The sequence below is a fragment of the Mauremys mutica genome, chromosome 6 (genome assembly GCF_020497125.1).
Source record: "Mauremys mutica isolate MM-2020 ecotype Southern chromosome 6, ASM2049712v1, whole genome shotgun sequence".
Taxonomy (NCBI): Eukaryota; Metazoa; Chordata; order Testudines; family Geoemydidae; genus Mauremys; species Mauremys mutica.
In genome coordinates, this window is record NC_059077.1 from 128,512,928 (window position 1) to 128,526,873 (window position 13,946).

The window sequence follows — 13,946 nt, forward strand, 5'->3', positions numbered from 1 at the left end:
ACGGTTCAACAAGTGACAGTGACCCGTGCTCTGCCAGATCTCCTTGGCTGCGTCTGCCTCCTAGTGAGACGATGAGCCACCTTCAGAACCTGCAGTTAGGGCTTTGAGTGCATTACAATGCTTGCAACATTTACACTTGTAGCACAGGGAATCTATCACCCTATGATGAGTTTCCTATCAGAATCACACAAACCAAACATACAAACATCTCCACATTCCCTATATATTCATTTGTCTCAGGGGAGCTGACAAGGAAACAGATTTGGCCCAGCTGGGCATGATTTTTTGCTGATCTGAACACTTACGAAGACTAAAGTTTGTCAAAAACATTTCTACAGTGGCTCTGTGATTGCTCCTGAATTGCACAGTGGAGCTAGCAGAAACATTTCAAATATTGACCAAAAAAAGCTGAAAATTTTAGTGAACAATTAATTTTTTTTTCAAAGAGCTCTGGTTTCCAGCCTAGTTACTCCTAGATTTTTGGCACTTTGAGGACATGAAATGAGTGAAGACACTGAAGAGCTTCTGAGTGGAAACACGCCAAGAGTCTTTTTCGTGATCTGTGACGTTCATGCTTTATCCTTCCCTATGCCCACTTTAATGTGGCTACATGGATTGATACTGTCTATTCCAGGCATAGGCTCAAATTTAATGGGCTAGCTTTTCATCCTGGGTATCTGTTGGCTTCAATGGAGTTACACCAAGGATAAATTTGGCCAAATAGGTGTAAACATTTACATGTGAGGATTGTTGGTGCTTTTCTTTCCATCAGCCCATTGCTAGCATTGGAAATGTTTGTTCGTCAGCAAAGCAAGTAAAACAGATCCATCTTTGAGCTGAGTATTGTTGTCAAGGAAAGGGAAGAAAGCCTAGCAGTTAAGTAATGTGAAATGCTTGTTATTTATATATTGAAAACTTTTCTTATTCTTGGCTCAAATGTTTTTTGTTCTCTTTTCATTTAGGATCTCCTACTCGGAGGTACAGCATGTGTATGACTAGATTTATCTACCAAAGATTTGTTTGTCAGGACGTCTCTTCATTTTTGGGGATTTCTTATCTGTATGGCTGTGAACAAATATGGTGTAACCGATCACATTTTGTTGTATACAATGTTATTTAACAGCTAATATATTCAAAATAAATTATTTAAGAAACTAACCTTTTTATCTTTCTAAAATTTACTCTTAAATTCAAAAAACATCTGGCAGGGGATATCAAATAGTAGAGCAGAATGGATTATAATGCCAGGATCATTTTCATGTTCAACACCTATATGCTGCTTCTGATTCTTCAGAACAGTTTACCAGCAATGCTTAGAAGTTAGAGACGGTCCAAAAAAACAAGGACAAAACCAAACCACCCCCTTATATTTTTTTTGGAAAATTTTCCTACTTTTTTTTTAGTCAACGTTTCATCAAAGTGTCAATGTTTGAAAGATTAAGGCCAGCTCTTTGGTTGATCAAAAAGTTATAGATTAGTAAAAATGTATTGCAAAAATGTTATCACCCCCCCACCACCACAAAATTTAACAATTCAAAAGATTTCAAACAGCTCCATTTTAAAAAGTAAAGATGGTCTTAAACCACAAAACTGGGACTCAGTTTTGGATTTTGAACCCCCCAACAGTTTGGGATGTTCAGCTAGGGGACACTTGCCATGTTCTTACTGGGATCCAGGTTTGAATTTCAAATATCCCCAAAGCTCAGTGATGCTTAGAATCCGGAGTTTGTTTCTGGCCCATACCTGTTCCCAAAGAGTCAGTTTTACAATCTAGTCCCCAGTGATTGTTGGATGGGGTCTAGGAAGGCCAGTGGTGGCAACCCTGTGGTGAAAAGATGGGAGGAGGGTCTCCTGTCACTGGGAGATGGGGCTAGCATGGCACTCATGCCTGCAGTGGGACTCATTCCAATTACAGGAATGGAGGCGCCGAGAACTTGGGTCTGTTAACTTCAATGGGAGATTTGCTTGAAAAAAGTGTGATCGGGCCAAAGGGCTCTGGAGGAAGAAAATCGGGGGGGACCTGAATCTCATGCCCCTTAAAATTACCAGTGTGGGATAAAGTAGCCTCAGTGTCAGGAGAATACAACCTATAGTTTTAAGGCCCCTGCAGAGCTTTCCACTGGAAATCAATGATTTCTGTACAGAGGGGCTGTGTGACACAGTGTGTGTGACCTGCGCAAGGCACGGCACAGAGGAGATTAACCACTTTTGGTGGGGAGGGAAGGAAATGTGCCTGCCATGTGGAAAGCATCTGTGGTTAAGACCAATTAAGGCAGCATCTCTTGGCAGCAACCAAAATAACTGGATGGAAAGTAGAGAAGGAAGGGGCATCTCAACGCTCTCCTTGTTGCGAAAAGATACGATTGTTTGCTTCTACCCAGCACAAATGGAGACTGATGTAGTCCAGCTAGATGTCTTCACAAAACAGAAATTCTCAGTGCTGTACGTATATACTTAGGGCTTTTGGGGATCTCAGAGCCTGGTCTCCAGCCTAAACCCAAATGTCTACATTGCAATTTTATAGTCCCACAGCCTGAGCCCCGCAAGCCTGAGTCACCTGACCTGGGTTCTGAGACTTGTTGCCAAGGGTTTTTTAATTGCACCCCAACCGTTACCACAGCTACTGAATTGGGACCAGAAGGTTCTTAACACATACACGATGAAGGGAAATGCAAACATACGAAAACGAATACCAACAGAGTGCAGCACACTGGTAGATAAGGTGGTGTGATCGGGCACACCCTTCCTGTATGCCTCCCTGGTGGCCTTTTCTGGCCCTGCAGTTGTGTTGAACTCAACACACTTCAGGTTCTTTCAATCAATTGTCCAGTCTTAGGCTGGTTCAAAACATGTACCCTCTTTGTGGGGTCTGATTTTTTAAGTGGTTCTACAAAGTGTAACTCCCTTTGTTAGTTGTTCCAGGTTACTCCACTCTAGGTCCATATAAGAGTTGGGGTCATCTCTCACCCTGGTTCAGGAGATTCCCCAATCCCCTTTCTAAAACTGGGGATGTGTTTCAAATTGTCATTCCCTCAACACAGAAGTTCCCAGCTCTCCCCTGGAAGCCAGGCTGTGAGGTCACCAATCCCTTTGTCTCTCCTTAACCAAGAGGCCCCAGCTCTTCTCCTTAGGAACATAAGAAAGGCCATATTGGGCCACATCAATATAAAATATAACTGGAGATATACCTATGTCATAGAGCTGGAAGGTCATTGAGTCCAGCCCCCTGCCTTTGCTAGCAGGACCAAGTACTGATTTTGCCCCAGGTCCCTAAGTGGCCCACTTCAAGGATTGAACTCACCATCTGGGGTTTAAGCAGACCAATACTCAAACCACTGAGCTATCCCTCCTCCTGATGTTCTAGCTCACCCTGTTGTCTGACAGTGGCTGAGGCCAGGTGCTTTAGAGGGAATGAACAGAACAGGGCAATTTTGAGTGGCTCATCCCCTATCATCCAGTCCCAGCTTCTAGCAATTGCAGTTTAGGGACACCTACAGTCTTTGGTCCTGGGTTGTACTTTAGGCAGCTGTAGGTTCTCAGTCAGCTTCTCCCTCCACTGGCTCCTTTTCCCCAGGCTTTTCAGCAGGCTGGCCTACAGCTGGTGTCTGCCAGCAGTGAGGGAGGAGGCAGCATTTATGCTAGTCCCTTCCCCTAACTCATCCCCAATTGGTTGGGTGGGAAGAGCACATTGCCTAGCCCTTTCAGCCAGGCTTCTGGCTCTGGGCCCTTAAAGACACAGTGACAGGATTTCCTCCTGAGCACCACTCATTCCCGGGACCTCTTCATCTCCATCAATATCGCCTACATCTTGTGTATATATATGGGGTGTTTCAAAATCACAAAGGGCCACCCCACATGATGGGAGTGTGTGCTGATGGCTCATCATTAGGCACTTTTACCCTTAAGGAGGCAGACTACCTTGTCACAGGTGGTCAGTCCATTTTAACTCCCTAGCTCTGGCTGTTCACCATTGTCTCAATACCTCCCTATCTCTGAATACAGAGCGCTAGTAATCATAGCAGTTAGAGGTCAGAAGAGCTAGCTATGGGAAGAACTATATTGCCACTGTGGCTTGCATAGTTAAAGTGCCCATCTAATAAAGAAAAGCTGTTGGCTTCCAGCCCTAGTGATGCCTAACGCATGGTTTAAGGAGACGGCTAGTCTTGTGATAAAGGCATTGGACTGGGATTCAGGAGGTGTGGCTCAATTCCTGGCTCTGCCATAGACTTCCTGGGTGACCCTGGGCAAATCACTCCCTCTCTGGGCCTCAGTTCCCCATCTGTAAAACAAGTAGGGTAACACTTCCTTTGCCAGGTCTATTTATGCAGTAAGCTCTTCAGAGGAAGAATGGTCTCTTACTACATCGATGTAGAGCACAGTGAGGCATCCGAGAGCTGAAGGTCCTCGAGACATTATTGTTCTCTTACAAGAAAGCTATCTGGGCCATCTCCTCCCAGGGCAGAATTGTTCCCAGCAGTCCACTTCTTTCAGTAACGGCCTCCGGATTTGGCCCTAGGATTCTATTTTTCACCTCTCTGTTTGATAAACATCCCAGTTCTTTGTGTAGCATGTGAATTACTTGTACGACCGATAATGTCCCCGTTTTTATAATCATTGGATCCGTTTGACAAAATTCTAGTGCAATGGTACAAAACAGTACAGCTTGCAACAGTGAGACTGCAGGGTTTGGGGTAATTGCTGTAGACTAGTGTTCTATTTTCTTTTGCTAAAGGAGATGTACTAGATTACACCTGAGCCAAAGCTCACTGAATGCATTAGAAAATCACCTATTGACTTTAGAACCAGATCTAGAGTTCATTTTGGGCACACCCCTGTATTACTGATGTTAGTGAGCGTTTTGCTATTGACTTCAGTGACTGCAGGATCAAGCCACTGGCTAACAGAGAAAGTCAGGTTACCTGTCAATATGCAAGGGGCAATAATTTGTCATAGATCTGCAAGCAGGTAAATAGCAACAAATAGAAAGTATCAGAGGGGTAGCCATGTTAGTCTGGATCTGTAAAAGCAGCAAAGTGTCCTGTGGCACCTTATAGACTAACAGAAGTATTGGAGCATGAGCTTTCGTGGGTGAATACCCACTTTGTCGGATGACGAAGTGGGTATTCACCCACGAAAGCTCATGCTCCAATACGTCTGTTAGTCTATAAGGTGCCACAGGACTCTTTGCTGCTTTTAACAAATAGAAATTCTCTTTACTGGCTGAAACATGGATTGTGGGTCCTTGCTCTTGTCATGAGGCAGTCTCCATGGTAGTGGAGATTTAGTGACATGTTGCTCGCCATGCTTAGCACAAGGTCTGTGCTCAACAGCTCTGCTAGCTATGCTGACTGAACACCATGAGAGGAACATGAACTGAGCAGTGTGTGTGTGTGTGTGTGTGTGGGTGTGGTGGTGGTGGGGGAATCAGTGGCTTTCTTATGCAGCTGGATTTGATTTAAAAAAGGATATCAAAGATGATTGGAAAAGGTTGTTGTGAGAAAAAGCAGTGTAGCAATGGCAACACAATTTTCAGCCTCTGATTTTAGGCTATGGTGATGGACCCTGGTACTGAGTAGGTACTACAACTGGACACCAAGAAGTATCCTAGAATGATATTTAAAGGGACAATATTTATCTTGCTAGGAACCTCCAGAAACCACTGACCAGGAAAAGACTGATTCTAGTCTGATATGTTTCAGGGAAGTACTATTTGAAAGATGTTTAATAAGTCATTCATATGAATTTAAGATTGCTCCCTATGAATTTTTTTAGACATAATGGAATTGCCTGAGATGACCAAGTGAAAACAGGGGTGAGCAATGCACAACTGACTTTTGTTCTTTGAAGGCTAAGTGAGGAAGGATGGGGGGAGAATGGAAGCTTAACTGCTGACCTGCAGGTCAGAGGTCACTTTAAAGTCACATCCTTAAATCTTAAAGCCAGAGATAAAGCAACAGACTCTAAATCCATCGGTTTTCATTGCTGTAATTGTACTTTTAAAGCAGCAGGTGCTAAGGGAAGAATCAAAGGGGGAAATGGTTCAAAGAATCAACTCTAATAAATATTAGGTTTATACAAGGTACATATTACTATATTTCTCTCAACCACAGAAATAACTCATACTTTTGTTGATGTATTAATATGTTATGGCTAGATGTAGGCCTACCTCTGTTCCCATTCAAGTCAATGGTAAAACTCCAGTAGGAGCAGAGTTAGGCCAATGCTCAGCAGTTCTGAAAATCCCACCCTTCATGTAAGAATATACAGCCCAGCTACATGCTTTAGTCTGATGACAGGGATTTTGAACCACATAGTTGTGGATTAAAGCAGGATTCTTGGCGTTCCAGACTCCCGGATTCAAGTTTTGTGGGGTCTTCCTAAAGAGGGACCACTGAATCTGGTCCAAGAGGTGAACATAGCTCAGAACTGCTCAGTAATAGCAACCTTAGTGTAATTAAATTTAACATCCTTGTGGGGGGGAGGGGAAATACCAAAGAAACCTGCCACAGTAACATTAAACTTCAAAATGGGGAACTGCACAAAAATGAGGAAGCTAGGTAGATGGAAATTAAAATGAACAGTCACAAGAATGAAATGCTTGCAAGCTGCATGGAAACTATTTAAAAACACCAGAATAGTGGCTCAAACTAAATGCAAACCCTAAATAAAAACAAAGCAGGAAGCAGACCATAAAAATGCCAGCATGGCTAAGCAGGAGGGTAAAAGAGGTAGTTAGAGGCAAAAAGGCAAATTTTCCATTGACTTGGCTGAGGCTAAGAGATGGGCCATCATGGAGTATTGCACAGAACCTCTCATGGTGGCATCTATTTCAGCCCTTTCCCCTGAATTACACCATGACTCAGTGGCAGAGTTCACAGGAAGCTCCCCCCACCCCGAGAAATTAGGTTTATGTGTGGCGCCTTTTCAAACATATTATGCAATTGACAAAAGGGGGTGTATGACACATGTTTTCACACAGGGCTGGAAAATGAGCCTACCCTGCTCTCACACAGCAGTAACAGCTCCTGTCCCCCAGGACTGGACCCAGCTTCCAGCTCTGGGCATTGTGACCTGGTGCCACCATTCAGGTTTGTCCTGGCTGCCCTTCCGTCATGAAGAAGGCTCAGATGGGCCAAACTGGAGTAAGTGGTGAGTGTGTTGTGACATGGGTCACAGTGCCAGGTCACCGTGTGCGCCATGTCACAACGCCTGGGATCGGGATCCAGGCCCAGCTGCGCAGGACAGGAACTACTGCTGCTGGGTGAATGCAGGTTCGCTCTCCAGTCCACTACCAATGACCAATCAACCGCCTCCCTTTCTACCTGCCCCAGCTGGCTCTGTCCCTGCGTGAATGGTTTTGTTATTCCTAAGTGATCTCCAGTAGATGAGTGCTCAGTCGCCTAGGCTTTTAAATGGATCCAGTTGAAAAATGAAACCCAGTTGGCATGTTTGCCATAGGAAATGCTAGTCTCAAGGGGAAATGCCACTCTGCAGAGATGCACCATGCAAATTCGTGCCCTAACCCCAGCTTTTGGAAAAGCTTTCCACAAACCAGTGACTTTAGATGGCAAACAGTGAAGTGGAATTTTAACTAGGAATTCTGAGCTGAATATCAGAACAGATAAAACATCCTGCTTTTTTCCGCTCCTGGAAACTTGGATCAAAGTCAACCTGAGAATCATAATCAGTATGCTTAGCCATTAACATGTTGTTTTTTTCAATCTAGCTTATTTTTATTTCAGATTAAGGAAAAGGAACAAAGAAAGAATGAATATAAAGTCTCCGGGAAAGAGAGAACACATGGTGACACATTCTGTGTTGGAACTGACACACTGAAATGGAAGCTGCCCCTCCTCTACATTTAAAGGTACAGGCCCCAGAACATGGAATTGTGACATCATGTATCAGTCACGTAGCTAAGTATATAACTGAGGGCCGAGAACCTGATCCAAAGCCTCCGATTGACTTCAGTGGTCTTTGAATTAGGCCCCAACAATCCAGGTGGGCCAGCAATGTAACTAAATATTAATCAAGTATCATAACTGAAATATCCAAATTCATCTAATCCTTCATTTGGAAAATATATTTGTGAATTAATTGCCCTGCTCAATAATTAAATAACTGAAGAAATATTTGTCAAAAATGTATTAAAAATAAAATTCCTCAGATAAATTTGATTGGTATTATTTAGCCTGCTCTTTACAATGCTACCTTATGTAGAACTGGACTGAAGATGGCATCTCTTCTCTAGAAAGCGTCAGGTTGGAGTCAGCATGATAACTGTGGACTGAATTCTGACATTCTTATTAAGGCTAAAGTCTCGATGAAGTCAAGGGTTGAGATTTTTCATAACTGACCAGTGATCTTAGGTGCCTACCCTGAGACACTAGGACAATCTGATTTTCAGAAGGTGAGTGCTCAGCACTTTGTAAAGGTCAAATCCCTGTAATATATTTACATTTCAGCTTGGCCCTCACAAATGTAGGCACCCAAAATCACTAAAACCTTAGCCAGTGATTTCAGTGTTCTGAGAGCATTCCCCTCCAAGCAAAGTCAGAGGGGAGAGAATTAAGCAGGGTGCTGTGGGAATCATGTCAATCAATTTACATAATGGCTGTATGTAGCAAACCTGGGTTACTAAACAAACAGCTTATGTTTCCAACATCATCATAAACCTTTGCACCAAATTTGAAGGGTACGGAACTGATTTCTTACGCCCACCAACTACCTTTTGCATGGAGCTGAATCTTTCTGCCCTTTTGTCTTTTTTTAAAATGTGTTTTCTAAATGATGGCAAAAATGAAAGATGGGCAATTAAAACTCTGTTATGGCGGAAATGTAATATAAAAACCGAGCATTCTCTCAGATTTAGAAATGCAAACCAGCCACAAAACGAGCAAAATAACAACAGCCAATGGGCCTTGTTCCTAGTACATTTCTTATCAGTCTCCTGCAGAGACTCTAAAACTCTTATCTCGATAGACCAGATTACTGGGCTGATCGCCTCTCCATGGTGAGTAGGAATCAAACGACATTTTCCATTGTCAGCACACTGCACATTCCCAGTCCAGATAAATCAATTAATGGGATGCAGGGCTGATTCTTTTTCTTTCTTTCTTTCTTTCTTTCTTTCTTTCTTTCTTTCTCCCCTCCCCCAGTTCCAAGTTTTAATACCATCTAAGAGTCCTTAGTCAGAAGAGGACTTGCTGGCAATGCAGGTGCAGGTTTTCAGAGCCTCCACACAACGGCAATAACACCCCCTTCTGCCCTCCTCAGGGCTTCTCTTTGTGAAACACTTTTTCTTTTCTTTCCTTTTCAAATGTACAACCCCTGCAGCTAATCTGATTATGCTAATTTGTACTTCATGAACCCAAACACTGTAACAGGATCTGGGCTGGGCTGCAGGGATGATGGTGGTGGGGATGGGAGGATGGGAGGGACAATGAGTTCAAGTTAGTTAACAAAAAAAGTCTTCTGTATTGTTGGACAAAGCGCACTCTGGGAAACCCATGCAGCTCTTGACAATTTAGAGTGTTCGAAACTGGCCTGCGCTATTGAGCAGAAAGGGCAGCACTGTGAATAGACAATGAGGGGCACAATGAAAAGTCTGTTTCCTGTTGAAAGTTGTTTTTCCTTTTCAATAACTAATCCTGCCCAGAATCTAGTAACTGAAGTATTGCACACCGATTGCTAGTCGGGTGGTAGCTGACTGTGACATTAGACATCTTCTAATTATAACCGGCCTCATTGGTCCTATTGGTTTGACACAATATTAAATCCACTTAAAATTTGGCAGCATGGTTTGTGGACACACAACAATATTATAACCATGCTTGAGCTCTGTTAGGCATACCGTCTCCAAAGTAGCTTTGCCTACCCAACTTTTCACGACAGTAATAATAAGCACTTGATTTGGTCTGACAACTTTTGAACAAAGTATTACTTAAAAAGTTAAGTAACACAGGTGTAGAATTAAAGTAATCACTGCTGGCATTGCTTTGTGATGTTTGCTGTATGGCATTGTATCAATACGGGATGACTTCGGGCTAGTTCCTCAGCTGGTGTGACTAGGCATAACTCCATCATTATACCAGCTCGGGACCTCATCCATTGTGATGTTATAAAATGGAATTGAGATGTTTATTTTGCAATTTAGATTGGAAACTCTTTAGAGTAGGGACTGTGTCTTCATACATCTGTATTAAAGCACCATCTACACATAGCACACTTTATAAATGATAGGAATCATAAAGGGGCTTTTCAGCAAGAGATGGGCCTGAACCAAACCTTCCAAACTGGTGAAGTTTGAGACCAATTTCTACCTGCAAAGAGAGTGTATCTTTAATTTTCCAAAGACGGATGGGTTGATTTTAAATGCTCCATTAATAGTCAGTGTATCAGTCTCAGTCTCATGCTCTGTGTCCCACTAAAATTCAGATAGTTCCTTTCTCGGCTATAACTCCTCTCTCTACATGCAGTTTATTTGCAGCTAGTTGCAAGAGGGAAGGGGAATTGAGAGAATTTGTGCTCTGTCTTCCACCTTAATAAAGATGGCGCCATGTCTAGTACAGAGTGGCATCATTATGGGGTTAGTTCACCCGCGTGGCATGAAGCAGAATATTCAGGGTTATCATTTTATGAAAGTGAACAGAGGAGGAAAGGTGAGTTCCTTAAAGCTGATGCTTTATGTGTTCTCACGTTAAACTAAACTTCCATGAGTGCTGTGATAAATGAAGGGGCTGGGGTAGCTCCCTTTTATGGACACCAAGCCAGCTGGTAGCTATAAAATCTCTCTTAGTAGCTGTTCTCTGATTGCTCTATCTGTAAAGGGTTAAAAAGTCTCACTGCTCTGCATAGTGAGTGGGCACCTGGTCAAAAGAGCCAGTGGGAAGGCTAGAACTTTTTAAAATTGAAAGAAGACTCCCCTTTTGTCTGTCTGTTGTTGTTCTCCCAGAGAGAGGCGGACAGGGGAGAGCAATGCGGCAAGAAGCTTGGGCCAGGTATAAAAAAATCATCAGTATCATACCTAGAAACTACTCATTTAAAGCCCAGACATGTAAGTAGATCAGGAAATGTCTAGGAAGATGTGATTAGATTTATTTCTTTTATTTATTTATGGCTTGTGGATTCCTCTGTGCTAAGCCCAGATGCTTTTCTTTTGCTTGTAACCTTTAAGCTGAACCTCAAGAAAGTTATTCTGGGTGCTTAATGCTTGTAATTGCTCTTTTAAAATCTAACAATAGCCTGAGTTCCCAGATGTATTTTCTTTCTTTTTTTTTAATTAATAACATTCACCTTTTTTAAGAACAGAATTGGATTTTTGTGTCTTAAGAGGTTTGTGCACATGTTTTTAATTAGCTGGTGGAAACAGCTGATTTCTATTTTTTTTCTTTCTCAGCTCTTCCCTGGAGCGGTGTGTGTGTGTGTGTGTGTGTGTGTGTGTGTGTGTGGGAAGGCACTTGAGGGTACCCCACAGGAAGGAATTCCCAAGTGCGCCTTATTGGGCTCTCAAGGGGGTTCTGCACTTGGGTGGTGGCAGGATCTACCAATCCAAGGTCAGAGAATAGCTGTAACCTTGGGAGTTTAATACAAGTCTGGAGTGGCCAGTATTAATTTTTAGAATCCATGCGCGTCCCCACCTTCTGCACTCGAAGTGCCAGAGTGGGGAATCAGCCTTGACAGGTGCTTTAAATTCACATTATTTCAGAGAGGGAATGATAATTTATACAGCAATATTTAACAACATTAGCTCCAGCAGAGCAGTGAGTAGGCAATGGGGAAAAAAACCCACACAAGTGAAATAGGATTAACACGTTAAGTTCAACCATAAAGAGTGTATTGTTTAGATTTGCTGCATAGTAACTGGCATCGCTCTGATGTGAAGGAAAAATATACAAAGCAAGTTATATTTATAATATACATGCAAATGTCCTTCTGAGTCTTTATCCGATATGAACCAAAACAAATGCTCGTTGTATGAGCTATGCTTGTGTTGTACATAAATATCTCTGTTTAGAGAAGTTGTGACTTAGAATCTAAGACAATTAGCAGTTTCAAATCCCGTGATAACTTACCTCTCCCAAGATCCAGCAGCAGAGTGTATTGTAGTAGGGGGTTGTTTGCTGCAAGTGTTTGGTGGAATGGCGATATAACCAATAAATCAGGCTTTGTGTCTGTTCTGGCATTTGACATTCACTGGTATGCTATGAAAAATAAAAAGGCAGCTGTAAACCTGTCTTAATTAACAATTATTTAACCTATAGCAGCCATAGCTTGGCCTGAATGTTGCATCTTGTATGAGCGGAGAGAGGAAATTCATATTTTTACTTTAAACAGAAGAGAGTGTTTTCAGGGCTGTGCAGGTGGTTGCTTTAGGGTCTCATTATGAATGTGTAGAGTATTTTGCTCTGAATTTACCATGATTTGAATTATAACAAAGCTCAGGTGTTGATTACAGCCAGTCAACTCTTGTTAGCAGTTGAGGGTGCTACAAACATCTCCTCCTTGGCGGTTACCATGAAAACAGGGACAGATCCTTACACTGAGGTGCGGGAGGTGAGCGAGCACACTGGGTGAGACGTAGAAGGGGGAGACTTGGTTGGGATGTTAATGTGAGGGGCAAGAGGGGACTAAGAGGAGTAGGAAGACACTGAGGGGCTGCAGAAGGACTCAGGAGAGAAGAGGTTGAAAAGGGACAGGGAATATGGATCCTGGATGAGGCAAAGGAGGGATATGCCAGGAAAGCATAAAGAGGCACAGAGGAATGTGTGGGCATAGGAGGGGGCTGGAAGGTGCATGGGGGGTCTGGGAAGAAGCTGAGGGGGGAGCAGGAGAATGTGGGGGCACAAGAGGAGGCTGAGAGGGTGCGGGGGATTGTGGGGGTGTGGGAGGAGGCTGGGGGGTTGCAGGGGAATGGGGTGCAGGAGGAGGCTGAGGGGGGGTGTGGAATGGCGGGTGCAGGAGGAGACTGAGAGAGGGGCAGGCAAATGTGGGGTCACAGGAGGACATTGAGGGAGGGGCAGGAGGAGGTTGAGGGGGGCCGGGAATGTGGAGGCACAGGAGGAGGCTGAGGTACAGGCAGGGGAATGTGGGGCTGTGGGAGGAGGCTGAGTGAGGTGCAGGGGAATATGGGGGTGCAGGAGGAGGCTGAGGGGGCAGAGGAATGTGGGGGCACAGGAGGGGGCTGAGGGGAGCAGGGCAATGTGGGGGTGCAGGAAGATGCTGAGGCAGGGGCATGGGGGCACAGGAGGAGGCTGATGGAGGGGCAGGGGAATGTGGTGACATGGGAGGAGGTGGGGGACAGGGGAATGTGGGGGTACAGGATGAGGCTGAGGGGGAAGAGGAATGTGGGGGTGTGGGAGGAAGGTGAGGGAGGGGAAGGGCAACGTGGGGGTGTGAGAGGAGGCTGAGTGGGGCAATGGAATGTAGGGGTGTGGGAGGAGGCCAAGGGAGGGGCAGGGGAATGGGGGTGCAGGAGGAGGCTGAAGGGGGCGAGGGGATGTGGGGACATGGGAGTAGGTGGGGGGCAGGGGAATGTAGGGACACAGGATGAGGCTGAGGAAGGGGCAGGGGAATGTGGGGACACAGGAGGAGGCTGAGGAAGGGGCAGGGGAATGTGGGGACACAGGAGGAGGCTGAGGAAGGGGCAGGGGAATGTGGGGACACAGGAGGAGGCTGAGGAAGGGGCAGGGGAATGTGGGGGCACAGGAGGGGGCTGAGGGGAGCAGGGCAATGTGGGGGTGCAGGAAGATGCTGAGGCAGGGGCATGGGGGCACAGGAGGAGGCTGATGGAGGGGCAGGGGAATGTGGGGACATGGGAGGAGGTGGGGGACAGGGGAATGTGGGGGTACAGGATGAGGCTGAGGAAGGGGCAGGGGAATGTGGGGACACAGGAGGAGGCTGAGGGGGCAGTGGAATGTGGGGGTGTGGGAGGAAGGTGAGGGAGG

At 44.7% G+C, this 13,946-nt stretch overlaps 1 long non-coding RNA gene across 1 annotated transcript in view; it reads right to left on the minus strand.

Moving 5' to 3' along the window:
• LOC123372497 overlaps positions 1-12,199 on the minus strand; it is a 28,834-nt gene extending 16,635 nt beyond the window's left edge. The window contains exon 1 of the long non-coding RNA XR_006580318.1: positions 12,075-12,199. This is a non-coding gene — a long non-coding RNA (uncharacterized LOC123372497). The remainder of the gene's footprint in view (positions 1-12,074) is intronic.
• Positions 12,200-13,946: the final 1,747 nt, after the last annotated feature.